A 5216-nucleotide genomic window follows, 5' to 3' on the forward strand; every position below is an offset into this window, starting at 1 on the left:
AGTCTACAACACGTGGTGTTCCCAAGCGGTCACCCATCTAAGTACTAACCACGCCCGACGTTGCTTGACTGCGGTGATCGGACGAGAACCGGTATTTTCAACGTGGTATGGCCGTAGACATCTGTGTGAGAAAATTGGGGCTTATAAATATACTCAAACGAAATCAGCAGTTATTCGTCCTTTTCTGGCTACAATAATGATTTCACTGCTTTCCTCATATTATTTCAATAATAAAAAACGCCCTAAATCTCCACAAAAGCGAAACATTGTTTTAATATCGAATACTATGTGCCTTTTTTTCCCTCTACAGCCATTGGTCGCTATTTTTAACCTGAGGCGGTAACCACCGGTAGACTTCCCTGAGCCTACTAATTTTCGAGCATCGCGCGTTGTAAAATACAAAATAAATACATTTTCCCCATTTTCCTTGACTAAAATCAGAAAACCAGGTGCCCCCTGCATCCGACCTGTCCTTTAACTATCGCTTTCATGTGAAATGATCTATCGGAAAGGCGATACTTTAACTTTTTTGGGTCTCCCGCTCACTCACTCCTTCCGAAACATTCTGCACGAATTCATTCAATTTTAATCCAACTCATCACATAGATCTAGATCTAGCCGCCTACAAGTCTACTAATTTAATGTTGAGAAATAGTTCAATGCTTTTCATTTATTAATTATTCTTTTAACCTTTTCCCACGACAACTGGCACATTTATTTTCAGTCTATTAATATTCTGGCTTCATTTTAAAACACGCAACTAGGCGACGATCTAGAATTCTAGATCTAAACGCTCTAGCTTAACTAAAATAATATAAACAGGAGGGTAGATCTATTCAAATTACTGTTTCAAAAATTACAATAATAATTTCACGGTGAAAAAAAAAAGGCAGGCGATCCATGGTTAATTAAATGCTAATTAAGGATGTTGCTTAAAAGGTTAGGTTGGCCTGGGACGCCAGTATTTCTCTAGAGTCTAGATCTAGAATTTCTAGATTCTGTAGGAATGAGTAGCCTAGGTATTAATAATTATATGCATTAGTAATTATTAGTAAATAACATAAGATTTAGTTCAGTAAAAACTAATAGATCTAGATTTTAGGTCCAATGTTGGTGTAATAGATTGAAATAATTGTGAGGTCAAGGGAACTCACTCTTCTGTATTAGTTATATTTATAATATTGTTATCTTGAGTGATGTCCCTTGTCTACTTCCTCCAGTCCTCTCTTTTGCAAACATGGCGTCTGTATCATAATAAAGACTGTTATATACAACCACAGGCTTCTGTCGTCAATCTATTATAACTGGCGACGAAGGATAAACATCTACTAGAAAGAGCACCTACTTACGCAAAAAAGAGGTTTGCTAGAGCTTATTAGCTAATTATTTCTAGAATTATGGCGCTGTATGGCCAAATAAATCAATTTGATTGCGAATGATGAATCATTCTAGATTACCTAGAGAGGTTAAGCTTTTACCTAGAAGCTAACGATGTGACGATAGAAGCCAAATAGAGAGCTGTTTTGTTATCAGTCATAGGGCCTCAACAATTTAGGCTACTAAAAGACTTATGCACACCAGCTAGTCTAACTACCAAGAGCTTTAACGAGCTGAGCAAATTGCTAACGAGACCACCATGCGCCTACCCCATCAAAGTTTCTATGTCGAGCTAGATTTGACAGTAGGACTCGTCAACCAAACGAGTCAAGTACAGAATATGTTTGGCTGCTTTACGTCATTTAAGTGAATTTTGTGAATTCGGAGAAACGCTGTCTGACAGACTATGTGAAAAGTTTGTGACAGGTGTAAACAGCACTGATATTCAAAGAAAGTTGCTGCTCGAGTCGGATCTAAAATTGGGTAAAAGCAATACAACTTGCAATGTCATTCCAGCAGTCATCAGATGCGGCGAAATCTCTAACGCCTTCAGGGATCCATGCAGTAAACAGCAGGTTAGTCAATAAACATCAACCCATCAGAGCATTCCAACTTATGCTAAACAGCCTGCTCGTTCAATCCTAGATCTAAATCTAGTAATAATTATCAAAGAATGTCATCGATGCAAAGGTCCCCATGCATCTTATCGGTTGCAAGTTCAAGTCTGCAACTTGTTATAAGTGCAGTGAGCAATGGTCACATTGCCAAGGCCTGCTTTGCAAAGTCTTCGTCTGTTGCTAAATCTAGCCAGTCAAGACAGTACCGCAACCAAAAGCAGCACTATGTTACTCTCACCAAGACTACCTAACCCAACCAATGAACCACTCTACCTGTGAAAATGCTCAAATTGATTTGCAGCCGGATTTTCAACCTATTCTCTGTGAAATCAATAAGTCATGCTCCCATCAATGTACAAGTAATATCAACGGTAAGAGCATCAGCTTCCAACTTGACACTGGAGCATCTCTAACAGTCATAACAAAGAAAGATTTTGACGCTGTCACAGAAGGATCAGTGTCTCTACAGCCGTGTCACAAGTGTCTAACAACATACACTGGTGACAATGTTCGGTAATAGGAGAGTGTATGGTTCATGTAAGTTATAATGGTCAAAGTGTTAACTTCCTCTTTCTTGTGGTTTGAAGGAAATGGACCGCCATTACTAGGTAGGAACTGGTTTAAGTGATCTTAAGTTAAATTGGGAGAGTATTTGTTCATTGAAGAATGTAAAAGAATCTAGTCTTACTTCACTAGACAAAGTTATATCTGAAAATAAATGTGTTTTTGGTAACTCAGGATTACTAAATGATAGAACAGTGAAGTTAAGCATTAAAGATACAAATCCAAGATACTGCAAAGCTAGAGTTCCACCTTATGCAATGAGGAATAAAATTGAAAATGAGCTAAGTAGATTGGGAATCTAATGGCATTATAAAGAAGGTAGACTATTCCGATTGGGCGACACCCATTGTGCCAGTGTTAAAGAAGGATGGTTCTATAAGAATTTGTGGAGATTATAAAACTACACTGAATAAGCAAATAGAGCTAAATAGGTTACCCTATACCTAACATTGAGGAAATCTCTTTGAATTTGGCAGGAGGAAGACAAATTCACTGAATTAGACTTTAGTCATGCTTACACTCAACTAGAAACTGCATCCAGATTCAAAAGTCTATACGACAATAAAACACACATAAAGGACTCTACCAATATGAAAGACTATGTTTTGGTATAATCATCCAGCCCTGGAATTTTCCAAGCTGTCATGGACAGTATTTTTAAGGATATTCCAAATGTTTGTGTGTACTTGATAATGTGTACATAACTGGTAAGAATGACACTGAACATCTTAAAACACTTGATAAAGTATTGAAAATTGTTGGTGAAAAAGGTTTAAGGATAAAACAAGATAAATGTCAATTCATGGTGACAGAAATTAGTTTTCTTGGTTATATATTAAGCAAGCAAGGTATCAGACCTCAACCTGAGAAAACAAAAGCCATTAAAGAAGCACCCAAACCTGAAAATACCCAACAACTAAGAGCTTTTTTGGGCTTAATAAATTACTATGCAAGTTCATAGGAAATCTGTCTGGTAAAACTATCACCACTGTACAAGCTGCTACAGAAAAATGCAACTTGGCACTGGGGTAAACAACATGAAGCTGCTTTTAATACAGCAAAAGAGGCTTTGTCTTCTGACACCTTACTAACTCACTATGACCCAGGGAAAAGACTTGTATTGACATGTGATGCTTCACCAGATGGTGTAGGAGCAGTCTTGTCCCACATGGATGAGAAGGGTGACAGACCCATTGCTTTTGCCAGTAGATCTTTGAACCAGGCTGAGAAAAATTATTCTCAGTTAGATAGGGAAGGCTTAGGCATCATTTTTGGTGTTAAGAAAATTTCATAAGTTTCTGTTTGGTAGGAAGTTCACCATCTTTACAGATCATAAACCATTGCTAGGTTTATTTGGAGAAAACAAAACCCTACCTGAGCATGCCTCACCAAGAATTCAAAGATGGGCTATCACACTAACTGCATACAACTTATGAATTGAGATACAAACCTGGATCTGAGAATAGTGCAGATAGTCTTAGTAGATTACCTTTAAAAAAACCAAAGCCTGAGCTATGTACCAGAAGATGTATTTGTTCTCTTCACTATCATGGATAACTCCAATATAAATGTGAATGATATTAAAAGAGAAACACAAAAAGATGAGTGCTTAATAAAAGTATATGAGTACTGTATGAATGGTTGGCCTGAAGAGTCTGTGAATGATGACTTAAGGCCATATAAAATAAGAAATAAAAACCTTTGTGAAGATAATATAAAAGATGGAGAAGATGCAGTCCATTATCAGTCAGAATTGCCTAATAAAGTATTTGTAACTTAATAAATGATTATGGTGATATGGCAATTTCAAATGTTTTAAAGAGAATACATTAGTAAGAAGGAATGTGATCATCAAACAACTTTGCTAACATCATTAGCACTTACAGAAACTAAATGGGTAACATCAAAGAAGAAAAAGATTTTTGCCATTTAATACACCCACTTCAAATACTGGATCACAGTTGCAAAGTGATATTGTCCAGGATATTACTTTTTAACAGTATTGTTTGGTTACGAAAAAGCACTATCAGATTACCTGAGAAAATTGATCAATCAAAGAAATCTATGTCAGTTAAGGATCTGAATAATAGCATAATACTTTCAGATGCCAATTCAAAAATAGTTCCATTAGATCATGACAAACATTCATTGAAAGAGAATTTGGTGTTAATAAGAATGTGTATCTAAGAAATTATGGGAGAAAGGAAAAATGGATACCAGGTCAAATTGTTCAATGTACAGGACCTGTGCCTTATAAAGTTTAAAAATAACTTGTGCAGATCATAAGTGTGAAATTATCAATCCCACCAACTCAGTTTGTTCCACACCAAGTTCTGTTGATATGAGTGAACCAAGTTGTCTGGAATCAGAAAATGTAAATTCTGGAGTTAATGATTTAAATCCTAGACCTCCTGAGATAGAGAATCCAAATGGTCAGGATATTGAGTCCACCAAATCAAAAGCCACTGAGAAGGTCATACAGGACAATCAAGGTCCCCAAATAAGTTAGACCTATGATTTTAAAGGTCAAAAGGACTTTGACATCATTGTTTTGTATTTTGATTATGTTGTAGCATATTGTGCATTGTTTGTAAGGATGTAATCTACCATAATGTTCATGTTACAATATAATTGGTGATTTTAGGATACTATCAATTG

The 5216-nt window shown here is 36.3% G+C and overlaps 1 non-coding gene across 1 annotated transcript; it reads right to left on the reverse strand.

The window, feature by feature from the left end:
• On the reverse strand, nt 1–119 carry LOC131933834 (5S ribosomal RNA). Its single transcript, XR_009385257.1, has one exon. It is a non-coding gene; the product is annotated as a 5S ribosomal RNA (ribosomal RNA).
• Between the last annotated feature and the right edge of the window lie 5097 nt (nt 120–5216).

Source organism: Physella acuta, unplaced genomic scaffold (genome assembly GCF_028476545.2).
Source record: "Physella acuta isolate Inbredline_101_S28 unplaced genomic scaffold, ASM2847654v3 ptg002645l, whole genome shotgun sequence".
In the NCBI taxonomy this organism is placed as follows: domain Eukaryota; kingdom Metazoa; phylum Mollusca; class Gastropoda; family Physidae; genus Physella; species Physella acuta.